This window comes from Acromyrmex echinatior, chromosome 1 (assembly GCF_024713525.1).
Source record: "Acromyrmex echinatior isolate Ae372 chromosome 1, ASM2471352v2, whole genome shotgun sequence".
NCBI classification, from domain to species: domain Eukaryota; kingdom Metazoa; phylum Arthropoda; class Insecta; order Hymenoptera; family Formicidae; genus Acromyrmex; species Acromyrmex echinatior.
In genome coordinates this window covers 22,347,257-22,364,689 of record NC_141852.1, presented here as the reverse complement: position 1 = coordinate 22,364,689, position 17,433 = coordinate 22,347,257, and the positions used below count along the sequence as shown (strand labels likewise).

Genomic DNA, 17,433 nt, shown 5'->3' with positions numbered 1-17,433 from the left:
TTTCGTATCTTTTCGAGATACTCAGCATTTGTAAGCGAATAAATAACTATCATCAAACTTGAAACGAACATGTAAGTTTGACTGTGAAAACCGAAGTTCTTCAAAATAGAAACGAGGAGCAGCAGTAAACAGAAAATCTGTCACATAGCGAGAATACTTTCCAAGTCGTATATCGGCGCTTTGTCATGATATGGAATCAATGCAGCATCGAGATAGTAATACAATCAACCATCTCTGACGGCAGGAAACCATGGAACTAGAGCGAATATTAGTTCGATATATGTGTACTGCGATTGGTGGTTGTCAAGCGTGCTTATACAAATCACGCGATATTATTGAACTGAACAAAGTTCATTGATCAAGCTAAATGGAACGATGCGAACAGGCGTAAATACTCTTTCTGCAAATAACGCAATGGCAAATCGAACGAGTCGCGCAGTTCGCTCTCAAAGTTAACGAGGCACGAAGTCATGCTTTTTATCTTTTGTCTAACAATACAAAGGTTCCTATCGAATGCAGAATTACTGATTCACAAGACGAGAAATGCATTCGAGAGACAAAACGAAAAGCGTATTCAATACACAATAACAACTCACAAATACGATACTGGTAATATCGATATTACAAGTTTGATTTTATATTTTTCATTTGCAAGCATTTTATAAAACATACTGTAGAATTTCTCTACCTATACAGTTTTTATGGTGAATATTTCATTTCTGAGAGACAGAGAGAGAGAGAGAGAGAGAGAGAGAGAGAGAGAGAGTCGCATGCAGTTTCGCGAAATATGGTTGCACGGGCAACAAAACGCGACGGCTCTTGGAAGGAACGTTATTTCCGAGACAAGTATAATAAAGCTAACAGCAACAATAACATTTATGATTCCACGACTCCATGAACGTATCGGGTATGCAATCTTTCATGTGAATCACGCCGTCCAACGACAGTTATGTCTTCTTCGTAGCCGTATCAAGTCGGTCACCAAGAAACCGTACGGGCTATGATTGTTCCAGTTGAAAAAGCATAGCCGTTATCCGGTTACAGAAAATGGTCTCGCATTCGTCTTCCCAATCGCATCACTCCACGCGACACGCCTGTCAGTCCGGTTTAACTCGTGTCTTATTTCCAACCCCCGTCGCGCATGCAGTCGCACGTAAACGCTATCGCTAGAGCAAATTCGTTCCCCTTCGAGTAGCGAGAGGATGACTCACGGTGATATTTCTCGTAGCGAACGTATGGATAACCTATCTCTATCTTATATAATAAAGCAATTGATAACGTAAAAGAACAGTAGGGTTTTACTAGAAGTTTTTGCGAATTCTATTTGCGTAACAGGATTATATTGAGTCGTTACCGTTCTTAATTAAAGTTAATTATTATACAGAGCACGTTGCACTTTGCGATTATACTAGTCTGCGAATAGATACTTTGGAATCATTGCCTCATTGCCTGAAACAAAGTTAAATATTGATACTTTTACATGATAAAAAAGTTAAAATTTAGGACAGAAAATTGCTGCCAATGCTTCAACGTCATGAATACTCTCAAAATCGTTTTTTTCTTTAAATTGTGATGTAATTAAATTAGACAATGGATTCGTAATCAACATTTAACAATACATTAAAAACAGTTAAAATAATAAAAAATGTTTTTTTTATCACAGACTAGTGGTACACTGTGTAACTTCAACGACATTCTTCACACACACAAAAATCAAAATAATCTAATATCGATGTCCATTTTGCGATATCAAATTATTCGCATTTTTTAATGTACATTTGAAGTTTAGAGAAAGTCATTTCAGCCGTAAGATGAAATTTCACGATTGCTGTGTAAAAATCACGAAAATGATATATTTCCATGTAAAATTATTCGCTAAATGATAAAAAGTCAGAAAATGATAAAACTAAAACGACTGGAGCAGAGTAAAATGAAACAAAAATATTCTTCATCAGAAATAGCTCAAAGGACTTCGCACTATAATTATATAAAAAATTGAATCTTGATGAAATAAATTCTGTCTTACATGTAATGTAGCTTACAATGTGGTGAACAAAAGATATAGACACAGGATTTAATAACAGATAGTTTTTAAGGTATGGTGCTCTGTGTACTTAAGTTACATATTTGATATACTGCAGCTCAAGAACTATTCGTTAATTGAACCATATATATATATATATATATATATATATATATATATATATATATAATATTTTTTGTTCACCACATTGCAAACTACAACATGTGAAAACTAACTAATTTCACTGGGACCCGGGGATTTTCCATATAATTAATATGGGGTTCTTTCTTTTTTTTTCCTTTTTTCAGCCTTTATATAATTTTATAAATATTAATAAAAAAGATAACGTTTTAAAAAAGAAATTGAGAATTTTTAGCGACTTTTGACTAAAAATACAGTTTTTCTTTATTTTACTCTATTCCAATTTTTATTTTATTATTTTTTTATTCAGATCAATTACATTTTACATGAAAATACATAATTTTCACATTGCAAAATATCATTTTGTAATCAAAATAACCAGTTCTAAGCTTTAAATAAATTTATATCGCAAAATGGAACGCATGTTTATGCCAGATTTTGTGTCTACTTATCAGATATTTTTTCGTATATAAAAAATTATTTTGCAGGTGTTATCAATCATATCTAAGGCTTATCCTTATTGAAACCGATCGATTTGAGTAAAGGAAGAAGCTTTAAGAACATCTCCGGAAAAGTATCATGACAATGTTAGAAAGTTTATAGAGATTTTCTGCACACTTTTCTGCCGGAAGAGATTTACTTAAGACTGATAAAAGACTGTACTATTTTTCTAAAGATTTTTAAATTACCAAGCGGTTTATAAATAGGGGATTATACAGCGAGACGGCAACGCTATGTTATACACACCATATTTCCCTTACGCACACAAAGCAGGAAAACTTTCTGAAGATCCTTTGCCGCAAACCATTAATCAATGACGAGGGAGGGGGCGGGGGGAGGGGATAAGGCCGAGTTACCAAGTTATTTGATTGACACCATAAAGATCGTTAATAGCAAGAGTGCCATCGTCAACGCGAGTGGCGTACACATTTATCACAATGTCGGTAACAGCAATTTACACAAACACAGGTATATGGGATATTCCCCAGTTCGCGTAATTCAACGATGATTAAACTGCGCCTCATTACAAGAGGTAACAAAATGTAATTGAAATCGCTTGTTGGCCGATATCGATCTTGCTTGTCAACGCCTATTTATCTGTATAACAGACGAGAGCTATTCTTCGCAGAGCCATTTTTATGTAAAATATATCCAAGAGTGTGTTTGAGTATTAATTAAAACTCCGGCGCGAATGAAATATCTCGGTGGCGGCGCATCGTTTTATCGCGTAATAATATTACGCGCGGGGAATATTAAATAATAAAATAAGAACAACGCGACCGATTATGACTCAGGATTATTTCCGCGGTGTAAAGGTCAGACGCCACTGAGATCAGCTATTTCTCACGCTTCTAAAATTGTTGGCTCACTTATTAGGTCCTACCCTTCTCGGTCGAAGTCTCTGGCGCTATTAATCAATTCAGAGGAATTTAGCAATTAACGCTCCGGTTTTATTAACGTGTCACCGGAGCTTCATTGCACGTGGCGTGTTGGCGTGTTTGCGTGTGCGTACAAGCAATATTTATGAAAGCATTTTAAAATATCAATTTATATTTATTTTTTCCACATACATGATTTCGTGATGTATCACGTGTTTAAAAAATATCAAAAATCAGCGAACACAACGATGTCGGTGAAAAATAACTATATCGTAAAATGTGGTAATCAAAAATCGGGGTAACTTTAAACTAAATTTTAACAATGAGACAATATGTATCTCAAAAGATTCCAATCCATCTGATCCAGTATTAAGTCCATTTGGACTTTTTTTTTATGTAAGATTTTTTTAAAACGTCTTAAAGATGCCTGAAATGTGTTATAGCAAATTTGATTGGACAGTGCGCAGTAAACATTAAAGTTGTTATACACAGATTGACGTAAAAATGTGTTAAATATAAATATAAAAACAAATTAAACCGCGAAATATTCAATATACTTTATTGTGCTGTTCGGTAAAATATGTATAGTTCGAAATATGATGCATTTCACTTTTATATTCAGAGTTAAATCAGTGTACAACGACTTTAACATGCATCAATGCACACTAGTACGTCCCACCGAATTCGTTATTCTGTCCTGATTTTTGACATGCCTGTCTAGCTATTTTTAAAATTTGGGTCAAAGTTATTCCGACTGGGCCAAATTTACCCCAATTTATGATGCGTTATGTGAAAGAACGATACAACGAATAAATTTACAATATACAACATAAAATTACGAAGACCAAATACACACCTAAAAGTTTCTCACTATCAAAGTAAGATTTATCTCACCTCCTCTCCTAAAGGAGCTATTAAATAAATTTATATCGATATCCCAGAAAAATCAGTCGTTGCTGGTAAATTCAATCCGTACTGGAGCACACTCTCGTCGCCGATCTATTATACTAATCGTAGATCAACTCGACAAAATCGGATCGAAAACCATCGTCCTGAATACACACCGAGGGAGGAAAAATCTATCTCAGGAGCCCGTGTAGACGAATCGCGACGAGGGCGATTCGTTTACGAGCGACCGGATGGTTCCTTCGGGAAGAGCAGCGGTTCCCGGTAATGCGCTCTTACGGAGGAACGAATGAGGAACTCGCGTTTACGATTTACGTCGTTACGATTACAGCAGATTTCACGAGGCCGCCTGACAATATCCGTACGTGGAGGCGCGATAAAACTGCAACTGGGTTATATCGCTCTCGGAATCGGGGATTTCATTTACGCCGACGGCGTCGGTGCCTACTCCTCGTCGATACCATTACTCCGCACTAAAAGAAGCGTAAACGTGGCATTAGAACTAGCGCGAGTACACCCGCACCATTTACCATCCCGCGCGCAATATACGCGTCGCGCATTTTGTTCCTCTTTTATACCATCACTAAGACGCTGACGTCGCCTTTTCTTGGCAACGAGCAAAAATCTACTAAAACCTCGCGTCCTCGAGTCTTAACGCTATTCTTTCCAAAGATCGATTATTGGACTGCGAAAAAAATAAAGACTGTATCGCAAAACAAATTTTATTTGATTTTTTTTTGCTAAATTACGATTATAAATATGACGTGATGAATATTGAATTAAACATCAAAATTTATATTATGTGTTAAAAATAAAGTTTCAAATGAGCTTTGTAAAACGTGACTAAACATGATATTTCTCATTAAATTTATGAGTTATTTAAAATATTGTATGATATTGTAAATATTTAATCAATACATCGTGATCAAAGCATCGAGCAATTTGAATAAATTACAGTAAACACAATAAACTTTCTTTTGTACTACAGTAAATGTTGCATTAATGACTATCTGACAACTAAAAGAGTGTAAAAGAATATAAGAAGAGTCAGTTCTCCTTACATGATTACTTTTCTAAATTGTAATATAATATATATATTTATTTTAAACAAATATATAAATAAAATACTTTTCATACATTGATTTTTTTATATCACAATGAATTTTAAATAAAGAATGATACACACACACCATAAAATCACAATCTTAAATAAAAAATTGCTGATACATCATAGAATGTTTTTAGAGATAACATTTTGTAAAAAATTTAATTTTAGGAATATAAAATATTTTTGCGATCTTTTTAAAATTTTAATTACACTAGTAATATTTAATTATTGATATATTACATATTATATTTAAAAAATTTATTACATTTTTTAAGAAAGAGAGAGAAAGACAGAAAAAGATATCGCCATTTATTAGGCGCTCCAAAGTGGAAACCTATGACAGCTTCTAAAGCCTTTCTCGTTGAGAGATAGAGAGAGAGAGAGAGAGAGAGAGAGAAATATACAATAAACACCTATTAATTTGGCTTATCACAATTTCTAAACATATTCCTTACTTTTGGCCAAAATAGATATATCACAAATCCGAGGTACATATTAGCATCTCTATATATTTGTTCAACTGTAGTACGTACAGATGAACTCGTATCCTCGAGTTCGAAATAGTTGCTGTGTTGACACTGTTCGGCCATGAAGATACGAGCAAATACAACAGAAATTGTACACGACGGTATGTACGTTCTTGAATTATTTATAAAATAACTGTAAAATATCAGAAAAAAACAAAGAAAATTTCAACTATTATAAATAGATAAATGAATTGAGAGAATGAATCTAGATATTAAATGCTTAGCAGCGAAGTACGTCTTGAAAATTTAAATTTGTATTATTTTAACAGAGAGAGAAAAATTGTTATGTTTTAAATTTAAAAAATTTAATATTAAATTTTTTTATTGAATTGAATTCTTTTTTAAGTCTTTTTTTTATTATAAGACTTTAATTATTGCAAATAATTTCTTCTTAAATCATTCAAATGAAATTTCGTATTATTGAGTTAAAAAATTATAAAGCTATTAATACATTTAAATATCAAAATGAATGAAATTTTTATAAATATGTCTAAATTGATTAGTAAATTACAGTAAATCAATACAATCAAATAATTTTAAAATAGAGAAACGAGAAAAGAGTGATTTTGTATGCGAATAAAAGAGAAGAATATATCCGGAGCGATTATAATTCATAAATCGTAGTGAATTTCGAGTCGAGTTGAGCAATCGCACATATCCGTAGTTCCTTTTTTCCGATGAATTTGCATATCCGGTTGCGCTGGCGGCTCACGAAAATTTGCATGGCCGGCTGCGCAGCCAGGTAATGGAATTGGTATGGCAGTCTATAATCCGCATTGAGATCGACCGTCTGCTCAACCCGAAAATCAAGCGGTCTACCTTCTACGATCGATACCGATAATAACGTGCACGCGGTATGACAATACGGTGAGGTCAGAAGATTAGAAATTCCATTGCATCCATATTCACTCGAGTAGAATCCATTGGACATAGTGCATATAAATGAAGAAAAAGCTTTAAAAATAAAATCAACTGAGAGTTCAATAAATAAATCGAACAAATAAAAGAATGCAAAAGTAAAGCAAGAAAATCTGCACCCTACAAATGTTAACCAGATCTTTGCGTTATACAAATAACTCATTCTTGTTCGACATTTCGTTTAATATTCCAAAAATCCCCTTCGCTCTACGAGAGAGAATCAGAGAAAAAAACTTGATTGCCTTAATCAGAAAAGGTTGCACCCTCGAGAACTCAATATCCTACGGAAATTCCAAGATATAAACAACGAGCAGATTAGAAATTCCGCTGTATCCATATCCAATCATTTCCATGAAAGCGAAATGGTAGATAGTCGTTAATATTCATCTCCGACTGCCGGCGCTCTTTAGATTCGTCCTGTCCTCAGAATTGGAAAGGAATCGCAGCTCGATACGTCTCCAGTAAGAAGACAGTCCTCTCTATTTTTTTTGTCCTCGTACTCCTCGCCCTCGTCCTTTTCCTACAAGAAATCGGCTCGCCTTCACCCCATTGGTAGGATATACGTTTCGCATTATCGATGCGAAGCGAGTTCGCAGCCGCGCTCTTGAAGGTATCTCAGAATAGTAAGAAGTAAGCACCCCCGGGCGTGCGCGCGAATGTTGAAGTCTGCAAAGTGAGGAAAGGGCTATGAAGAAGTGGCGGAAGAGTGTGAAGCGAAAGTTGGACGCCGGAGGAAAGGCATTACAGAGGAAACGCATAGGGTGAGTCTCTCTTTTCTCTTTCTCTCTCTCTTTCACCCGTGAAGAGATTCGCTTCGATTAGTAAGTTGACAACATAAGTTCTATTTCGTCGAGCTTCAGATTTCGCTTCTTGGATATTTACAAGAAGCTTCTGATTTCAATACCGTGCACGCTACAAATCGCGAAATACTGTATTAGAAAAGTTCTGCGAGATGCGGGAGTATAGTGGGAGTTGCGTCCTTTTCTTTCACGAGATATTAGGGCTTGGCGATACTAATACTGCGCGCCGAGAATGTAATGACGACGATAAGAAAGAGGGGCAAGTCTTAGTATCTATCAATGATACCTTCTACGGAAATTATTTGAAATTTCAAATTACTGTCACGAGATGAGGAATATAAGAGTATCGCAGAGAAGCATGAAAATGTAGCCTTGTCATTATATCTCGATGAAATGTGCATTAATACGAAACGCTTCGATGAGCACCGTAGTTGCTCAATTTGCTAACTCGCACGGAAATGAAGGAAAACAGACAAGGCAGAGAACCCTCTTGCTCATTATTTCGAGTTCCTATACGCAGATTCTGCGTATAGATCAAATCTATACTTAGACTTCTTGTGTTTATTTATACATGAAAGATAACTCTAGACAAATTTATTATATCGGCGTGATGAATTATTTAAAAAAATATTAAAATTTATTTAAATATCTATGTGACACATGTATAATAAAAAACTTTTAATTTTACATAAAACGTTTAAATATGCTATAAGTCGTTTAAATATTCTATCATTTCTCTAATATTAGGGAATACGAAGAACAAAGTTTAGGAATGTTTTATATATATCAATGATTTAAAATAAAGCTTCATATTAATATCTTTTATAACAACTGAACTAGTTGAATTAATGAGATAAATTTTGAAACAAATGTCTCAAAATTCTCAAAAGATTCAAATTATCAAGAAAGATTGTTCTGACATCACATTAAACAAAAATTAAAATATACACTTTTTAAAACTATCAAATAAGTATTCTTAAATGCAAAAAATTCAAATTAAGTATTGCATAGAAAAATATTCCTTTTTAAATAAATATGCACTCTTTTCTCCATTCTTTCATTAGATAGAATTCACGTACAATTTCACTCGTCTGATGATAATCTAATTCTTTAGCCTAACGGTAATTTTTAGAAAAACATTAAGTAACTTTTTATACAAACTATTTCAATTATATCAGATACTATAATTAAATGCACTTTGATCTAAAATTAGATTAGAAATTTTAATTAAACCAAAATTAAAAACAACTTTACGATACTTATACTTTATGATACTTATAAAAATAATCACAAATGATTTATACTTACCCAAGCAGAACGATAATATCATTATGATATCAAAATGATGTCAAAATGACTCCAAAATGATCACTAAAATTTTTCAATCATTTCCGATTCATTTTGATGTCATTTTGACGTTATTCTAATGAATAATAAAATATACATACTTTTATTATAACTTAATACGTATATAAGAAACATAATACATAAATAATGCAACGAGAAATATAATACGAGTATATTTTAGTCAATCACATTACTTGCCTCGCCGATACTTCTTTTAGACCTTTATCTTCTCTCAGATTGTCACACTCATACAACTAGTGAAAACACTCGCAAGTAATTACTTCAACTAATTATTAAAATAAGTCTCTCATATTTTATACAGCATTCTAAAAAAAACGCGATGCGACGAATTATCCATGAATCGCTTATACACTCGATGATTTGTCAGTGAAAACCAACGCACTATTCACTAGTGTCCAGCGCATGAAATGCGCAAACCACATAAGAGCTATTGAACAACTTGCGGCAGTACAACGTTTTGGGTATGCTCGCTTTCCCATCAGGCTTTTAGACCTTCGAAGTATAGAGCTCTGCCGTCATATGTACCCGCGGTCATATATGTACATACATATATGAATACAAATGTTGCTACAAAAACAATTATCACCAAATAATAAATTATAATTTTCATTTTTATCACTCCGATCTTTTTGTCTCTCCTCTTCCTTCCTCCCTGCCTCTCTCTTTTCCTTTTCTTTTCTTTGCTCGAATAAAAATAAATTGCGTGAAGTATTCACTTCGATAAATAACGATCATCTCCATAGGCTTACAAATTATTATTTACACAATCTAGTAACCGCTTATTGTAGTAAAATCATAAAATACAGTAAGATTCGACATCGTTTGGTACCCAATGTTATCACACTTTGAAAGATAACATAACAATACACGACACGGAGAGATTCGCATTACTACTTGCTTGCTCAAATATTGATGTGCAAATGATTGAACGAAACTACCTTGCGTATGTAATAACCTAGTACGTTACAACAATAAGGTTGTCAAAACCAAGGCTACGCGTCTGACGCCATGTAAACAGATAATAAGATCGATTGTTTTGAAATATATACCTTATGAAATAAATTTACCTACCTATATGTTTTACATTACTTAGATTCCATATTAATTTTGATAAATGATCTATCATTATTAAATGTAACAAATATCTATTTTATTAAAAAATATCTATTTTATTTGTTATTGAAAATATATATGAATTAATTTATATTATTTATTATTTTATGCAAAAATGTTTTATATCTCGAGAAAATAAAATGGTGCGATTTTAAGTCAAAAGAATTCTTACGATTTTAATTAATCATGAAAATAAAATTTAACTGTAAATTAATTACGACTACACGCGTACTAATTAATAGAATACCGTATTAATAGAATATCGTATTAATTTTTCTTTAATACAAATGGATAATTTTATGTTTTCAAAAATTTTTTGTCTGAAAATACATTTACAAGATTTTAGAATTATATTAAAATGCAAATACAATACGCAGTAAAGTGTAAAATACATGATGCTTATATTCATTTTTATTGGCTATTTAAACATAATAAAAAGAATTAAATTTATATTGTACACACTTCTGTATGCACACTACGTAATAGCCATATATTACATTGATCTGTAAATATTGCATACTAAATTATTGACGAAAATCATATTAACAATGAATTCATTAACGCTTATCAATTATGTATCGTGTGTTAATATGCACCTCAATTCATGATTATTTATGTGAATATAAATAACATTGTGCTTACCAGAAAATGTAAAAATTATCATATTAATGGCATATATTTCGCAGTAACCCTTTATAATACAGATTAATCCTTTTACAGTCTTTTTTGCGTTAGAGCGCAATTAGTTTTTCGATTTCGATACATGCTCCAGAAACGTATTTCGAATTTACTTTCTTCGATACAAGAATTAGTCATTATATCGGTTCACCATTTCAATCAGCAAGATTTTTTTCTTCTCGCATAAACGTTTCATTTGCATGCAAATAATGGCGTCTGTGGCGCAGTTCCGGTCCTTTGTCTTGCTTTACCATCGGTTCAGGTGCAAATTTGCGACAGTCTAATTCCATCGACTACAAATTGCTTTGAGCAGTCGAGTTCGGAAGCGTATGATATACAGATTATCTCAATCTTCCTATACTTTCTTTTACTTCCATGAATTCTTTGACCAACTTTAAATCGATTTGTCTCCAATGAGAATGTAATTGTACTCTTCTTCAAAATTCTCTTTTATACATATTTAACGTAATAATATTTACAAAATGTTGTTTTATATAATAAAAAGGATGTAATCTGCAAAAGTTTAACTCAAACCAATGTAATAGATCACTGTCAAAGAGGAAAGAGGAAAACATATATATAGAAGATTTGATATAAACCGCGTGGGGGATGCATGATGAAATCTGCATGTTTTGACAATCAGAACGAAACGGTTTCAAGTACCTCGCGGATTGGCAATTTGATTGAACGTGGAAATGAGTTATCAGAAATGGAAATCAAATTTCGAAGCAGGAAACGGTAGATACGATCCAAAATCGACTGGTAAGTTCGTTGCGAGCGTGATGCTATATATCCCGCTTTATCTGATGATTGCGATCATCCTTTGCGACAATCACATGTTGTAAGCACTAACTAGATCATACATATTCATGACGAAGTACTTCATTTGTTTGCTTTCATTATCTTTCATTCCATAAAAATCTTTTATCATTCTCCGTTTCGTTACGTTTTGAGAAGATATCCATTGCGCCATAATATATATATATATATATATATATATATATATATATATATATATATATATATAGATATATATTGTATAATATATATGTATATACGGCGTACTGTATTAAGATAATAAAAGATGAATATTAAATTTTAAAGCATAGATTTTAACAGAATGAAAATGAGAAGCTAAAGCATTAATAGATGATATTTTATATACCGATAAAATGTTAACAGACTATGCGAAATGTAATATCTGCAAAACTGCAAGCAGAAATATTATAATGTCGCGTGTATTTTACCGCGGAAAAACTTGTTCGATCTGGCGGAAATTAATATATATGTACATTCGCATAATTACTGTCAAGTTAATAACGAAAAAGTATTCAACGCTGTTGTATGCCGTATTAATCTAATAAGAGTAATACTGTAATATCGAAGAAAATAACTTGTTTTGCGTAAAAAAGCAATTACGTTTAGCCGTCGAAACTGTTATAAAGAGAACTATCGACGAGTGACGTTGATGGAGGATGGTGCCATCCCCGTTTGTTTCACCCGTGTCACGTCCTGGCTGCAACCTCTTTTCCTTGCCCCTTTCATTCAACGTGTTTACCTAGGCGATTCAGCGACGTATAACATTGTAATCTGTTATACGTGGCGTCGAATGCGTTATGACAGAGAGACGGCGGCGCATCCGACCTTCCCTTTGGCCACATTCGAGAGGAGGTGGACGGCATTAACGGCGTTGCGGCAACGGAGAAATTTCAGGCTTCGAGTCGACGTTTCTGACTCGATGCGACCCGACAAATAATTGGCTATCCGCCAAATACCGACTACACGTGCTAAATGTCATCGCTAGGCCAGAGACGCTAGGCTGTGAACGAGAGACGAATTTCGCTTGTGATTTTCGCCGCATCGCGATGTGACAACAGACATGTGGCGATGGACATGTAATTCATGCGATGGTCTGCCGAAAGCAATAGTCAGTAATAGTTCACGCACAACTACTATTTTCAGCACATGTCACGTGGAAACTGCGGGTCAACAACCGTCCGATGTCCTCCTTCATCGTTGACAACAATTTTAGAGTGGACGATATTTCTGGAACTTGTTTATATTGTAACCTTATGATTAGTTTAATTTATGATTAGTTTGTAAACAATTACATTAGTTTACAATTTTTGTATAATTTGTATTGCAAGAAAACAATTCTTTTTAACATATTTTAAGACGCTGAGCTCGAATTTGCCGCCAGAAAAATTTCATCAGATAGAATTTTTAAGGTGTAGCGTGTCATTTTTATGATATAGCATTTCTTTCCAAATAATTTAGATGCGACAAGTGATGAGTAAAGCAAATATTTTCACTAAGAATTTAAAAAACATTATCAAGGATATTGGAAGGAAAACAGACTATTACTGGACTTTAATACGTGAAATTTATTCAAAATCGTAAAAAACAAGAATTAAACACTCAATACTTCTAAATTGTTTTCTAATTTTAATAAAACATATATTAGAAAAAATGTATTTATATTTGAACTAAATGACATGTTTATTTATTGACGGTTTCAAATTTTAATTTATAACGATTAATCTTGGGCTCGTAGTCCTTTGTCTTTCTGTTTTTTAAATTTATTGAGCCTTATTACTATTACAGTTTAATTTACGTGGGCGAAATTATGCGATATTATAATATATTATTATATTATAATATCGCATAATTTATATTATATTATTATATTATAATATATTATTATATTATATCTGCTGTTCACCTTTGCTTTTATTAGAAAACGATTAGGTATTCATACTTGTAACTTTCTGAAACAATTATGCAATCTTGTTAAATTGAATGTAAATATTAGGGTCCGCTTCAAATTTATAAATTCTTGTTTGAAATTGGAATTGATTCCTCCACATTTATATAAACTTATTAAATCTAATAATTTTTCACTTTACAATAACACTTCGTACAAAAAGACTTGAAAGGATTCAACTAAACCATATAAAAGGAATTATGTGATTAAAGTTGAAAGATGCTTACTGCCATTTACATTTAACCAAAACTAGTATTTTCAATCTTTCGAATACAATTTGATATTTTGCTAGCCTCTGTGATTTCTTTAAATATTGTACTTGGATCATATTAACAATACTTACTTTTTCGAACAAATGTATAGAATAAATAAAAAAATAGATTGGTTGCGAGATAAAAAATTTACATTATCCAAGTCTAAAATTAGACCTATCTCATATGTTTGTCCTGTTTCCAATGATACGAATGATAATTCTAACAATATTCGATTTACGGTTTACAATGACTCACAAAACATTTAGTTTGACTCGGAAAGAATTGATATTAATCCGGATAAATTTAATGTGTCTCTCCTCGCTACATGACAAATGGTTTGTTAATTTGACAGCAGTAGCATTCCCTTAGAAGTTCGGTATTGATTACAACTTGCTGAAAAATTTAAGCTCCCTATTAATAGAAGCAATAAAGAAAAAACTTTAATTGAATTTATTAAACACATTGAAAATAATATAAGTGATCGACCTAAAAACATCATTAACTTTGTTAGAAATAATTCTATCTCAATTTAATAGATTCCATAACAATTTTCCTTCTCCTAATTTTACTGGTAAACAGATTTTAGATATTTTGGCTATGTAATAAATAGATTTATAAATAACCATCCAAACATACTTATTACAAACTCTGATAAGGGAAATGTTACTGTTGTCCTTGACAAAGACTCCTACATATCAAAAAATGGAGAAGATTCTTTCAGATACTAATACTTATGAAATTGTTAATAAAGATCCAATTAAAAAGTTGACTCAGGACTTGCGTACATTATTGGTAAGATGGAAGCGTGACCGGTTTATTGACGAACAAACATATCGAAGATTGCTTACAATTAATGGTTGTACTTAGAACTTATGGTTTGACCAAAATACATAAAGACGGCAACTTATTGAGAGTGATTGTATCCTCTATTAACATTATATAACAGTCCACTATATTATCTTTCTCTCTTCTTACACAATATAATTAATGGCAGCATACCAAAAGCTTCTAATTACATTAAAGACAGTTTCCATTTAGCTAAGAAATTAAATGGCACAGGTATTGATTTTCAATATGTTTTGGCTTCGTTAGATATAGTATCTCTTTTTACTAATATTCCTGTTGATCTAGCATCGATAGGAGATGGGTTTACATTTCAACAAAGACAAACATTTCTAAAAACGAATTCACTATTGCAGTTAGATTTATTTTAGATTTAATTTTTTTTGCTTTTAATAACAAAACTTATAAAATACAAGTATTTGGTACTCTAATGGGTTCACCGTTATCATCGATAATCGCCGACATTGTAATGCAAGATCTAGAAGAAATAGCAATCAATAAATTATCAATACAACCATTTTATTTTAGATGTGCATGATATCATTCTTGCACTTCAATCTGATACTAATGATGCTTTAAATATTTATAATTTTTTATATATGAAATTGCAGTTTACTTTGGAGGTTGGTACAAGTGGCAGATTGAGTTTTCTTGATACAATGCTTATATAGATGATCAGAGGATTATATTTGACATTTATCATAAAAAGATGTTTTCGAGAAGGTTCCTTAATTTCCATTCAAATCATCTTCTTTGCCACAAAAAAGGCATTATTATCAACCTCATAGACCTCATAGAAAAATTATTCTCTTATCACATTCATGGTTCCAACAAAAAAATTTGATAGATGCTATTCATATTTTCTTAAATAATTGTTATCCTCTCGTTTATCTTCTCTACAATTGAACAAAGATTAAAGTTTCATATACATAATAAACATATTACACGAAATTTACAAGTTAAAGACAAATATTTTACGATTCCTTACGTCAAATCTATTTCCGAAAGTTTCCTTCCTATTTCCAGTATGTTCCATTACAAACTACCATTACAAACCTTTTCTATCCTTAACACATTAAAAAGTCTTATTAAAAGAGGAAAAAATAAGTTAAATTTTCTATCTAACCAGAACGTAGTTTATAAGATTTCTTGTGATGATTGTAAGGCGAGCTATGTTTGGTCAAACTAAAAGAAAATTAAGTATGAGATTACACGAACATATCTCTGATATTAAGAAGAATACTGGTTCTTCTACTGTTATAACTTATCGTATCAATTTTCACCAATTTTAGATGGAACGAAGTGAAAATTTTAGATTGTGAATCGTATAACAAGAGAGTAGTATCTGAAATGATTCACATCAAAAGACAGAAACAAGGTCTTTTAATAAAAAAAAATGACACTGAATCGTTATCTGAACCTTACAAATTATTCAATCTCTTTTTCCTTCCTAACTGCATTCTTTCTCTTTTTACTTCCCCTCTCTCCACTTTCTCTTCCCTTTACTTTATTTTCTCCTTCTTATATTCCCCTTCTTTTCTAGTTTACCATTACAACCTTCTTGTCTTAATATGTGGATTTTATATTGTCTCTGAGCATCTTAGAGAAATGACTATATTTTCAATCTCATCGCATTTAAGAATAAACGACGTTTTATATTATATTGACACACAATTAGAAAGTATTTATTCTCATTTGATTTAGCTGCTACTAAATTAAATATATATAATTTATGACTGTACATTACACAATTTCAATTCGTATTAATGATTTTAATGTACATTTCTTATAATATTAGATTACTTTTTTATTTTTATTTTTATTCCTTGCTTCTTAGTTTGTATTTCTCTTATTAGAATTGATTACTTATTCCTATTACTTATTCCTATTTTTACATTATATTTGTACTTTTTAACGGAAACAATTATGTTTTCTATAATTTACATACACAAACCAGAAGAATACATGATTATCGATTACAATATTTTTATAACATTTATTTCATATTGAGCGAGATTGATAATTAATACTGCAATCGAGAGCGAATTATAATTTTTGTATATCTTATCTTTGTAATATTTCCACTGTTATTTTTGTTTACATTGATTTAACAGGAATCGAAACATTTGGTTTTGTTTTGTTTATTGCCAGCAAATTAAAGTTTTATATTTTAAGTAAATAACATGTTTATTTATTAACGGTTTCAAATTTTAATTTATAACGATTAATCTTAAGCTCGTAGTCCTTTGTCTTTCTGTTTTTTAGAAAAAGTATCTTTTCTTATCTCAAAAAGGAGATTGGACCTGATAGAAATATTTAGAATGGCAGCATTAAAAATTATTCTAAAACGATCTTTATCTTGCATATCTTGTAAAATCTTGTAAATTAGTATTATTTATAACCGCAACAAAACCACAATAAATATCTTTTCCAATATATGTATTAGGTGCGCAACTAAGTTCTCGCTATTATTTTGATGCATTTTCATCAAAATAACAGCGAGAACTTAGTTGCGCACCTAATATTTTAAACATTTCATATTTGTAAATTCTCAAATTATACAACTAAATTTATCGATTTGCATGGAGACGTTTATCAAATTGTAAGTATT

At 31.7% G+C, this 17,433-nt stretch overlaps 2 protein-coding genes and 1 long non-coding RNA gene across 3 annotated transcripts in view; 1 reads left to right on the top strand and 2 right to left on the bottom strand.

The window, feature by feature from the left end:
* kl-3 (dynein heavy chain 8, axonemal kl-3) overlaps positions 1-17,433 on the bottom strand; it is a 286,847-nt gene that overhangs the window by 110,734 nt on the left and 158,680 nt on the right.
* The window catches only part of LOC105145948 (beaten path VI), a 116,216-nt gene that overhangs the window by 92,782 nt on the left and 6,001 nt on the right, over positions 1-17,433 (top strand). The window lies entirely within an intron of this gene.
* Positions 28-10,268, bottom strand: LOC147911072 (uncharacterized). The gene is made up of 2 exons (XR_015547124.1): positions 2,912-10,268; positions 28-1,449 (listed from the first exon to the last, which is right to left on the bottom strand). It is a non-coding gene; the product is annotated as an uncharacterized LOC147911072 (long non-coding RNA).